Source organism: Cucurbita pepo, chromosome 6 (assembly GCF_057944985.1).
Source record: "Cucurbita pepo subsp. pepo isolate OVF chromosome 6, ASM5794498v1, whole genome shotgun sequence".
Classification (NCBI taxonomy): Eukaryota; Viridiplantae; Streptophyta; class Magnoliopsida; order Cucurbitales; family Cucurbitaceae; genus Cucurbita; species Cucurbita pepo.
Genome location: NC_141803.1, coordinates 7135616 through 7137120, shown reverse-complemented (window position 1 = coordinate 7137120; position 1505 = coordinate 7135616). Strand labels below are relative to the sequence as shown.

Sequence of the window (1505 nt, the reverse complement as noted above, 5' to 3'; positions counted from 1 at the left end):
CTACACCCCCTTAATATAATAAAGGTCCCGAACGTTCATGGTGAGGTAAGAAACCATTTTGGACTCTTCTTATGAAGTACTTTTAGAATTTGCTTGGATTTTTGTATAAACATTAAACCAAGTTCAATTAAAGGAATGTGAAAGAAAAACACCAAGAACCATGAGTTAAGGCTCCGAACCGATCAAATTTCTCAGGATTTAAGTAACGTTAAAATAACATACTAAATGAACTTCGCTGCATAGGAATTTTTAATACTGAGCATAATACGACATGTTAATAGTTTATATGAAATTTTGTAGTTATTGGATACGGTTAATTAGCTAAACCAAGTAACGATGTAAAATGAACATAATGCACCTAAGGAAATTTACCATTGGTTCATGATCTAGACGACTGCCTAATGCTATGAAACTTTGTATTTAACCTAGATACGAGTTTAGACTACGTTGCTTGTAACACATGAAGTCATGGCATAGGTTCAGACTATGTCGGTTGAAATGTATGAAGCCTTGGACGCAAGTTCAGACTGTGTCGCTTGGAACGTAGGAAGCCTTGGACACAGAATGTCAGGTTCATGACTAGTACTATAAATACTAGGGGGAGTTTCTTGGAGAACAATACAACGATCAAATACTAGAACAAGGATTCAGATCCAAGTTCTTAAGAAAAGAACCGAGAACAATAGTACCAAGCCCCTTGGATCGAAACTAAGGTTGAGACCTCATAAGTTAAGGATCAAAGTCCTAAAGATAGATCATGATAAGAACTCACAATTAAAGATAAGAACTAAAGAGTCCAAGTAATTACAACATGAACAAGAAAAGAAATAAAAGAAATAGTGTTATAGGCTAGAATCTTTATACTCATTCATTAATTTCATGTTTTAATTACATATGAATCTATAAAATAAATGTATTGTAAATTATAAAAGTATAAAATTTACCCATCTTATCGAGTCATCTGATCCTTACAATAATATAAGTATTTGAACCTAAGATTTCAAAACAAACAAAATAGAGTTAGCACCAAATTGAACCATGTGTTTCTTCATGCAAAGAGAGCGCTCAACCATATGAGCTACATCCCCTTTATAAAACAAATGTCCCAAACGTTCATGACGAGGTAAGTAGCCATCTTGCACTCTTCTTAAGAAATACTTGTAGAAATTGCTTGGATCTTTATATAAACCTTAAACCAAGTATGATAAAGAGTCTTAAGTACTTACAACAAGAAAGAAATAGTGTGATAGGCAAGAATAGACAAGAATCTGAAAAACAAATAAATACAATAGAGGTACAAGGAACTGAACCTCGTGTCTCTCGAGCACTCTACCATATGAGCTACACCCCGTTTATAGAATAAAGTTTCGAACTTCATGATGAGGTAAGAAGCTCTGAAGAAGGAGAACCTAAGATTTCAAAACAAACACAATGGAGGTGCAGGGAATTGAACCCTGTGCCTCTCGCATGCGAAGCGAGCGCTCTACCATATGAGCTACACCCCC

General features: G+C 35.0%; 1 non-coding gene across 1 annotated transcript; it reads right to left on the bottom strand.

Moving 5' to 3' along the window:
• Nucleotides 1-1432: 1432 nt before the first annotated feature.
• Nucleotides 1433-1505, bottom strand: TRNAA-CGC (transfer RNA alanine (anticodon CGC)). The gene has a single exon. It is a non-coding gene; the product is annotated as a tRNA-Ala (tRNA).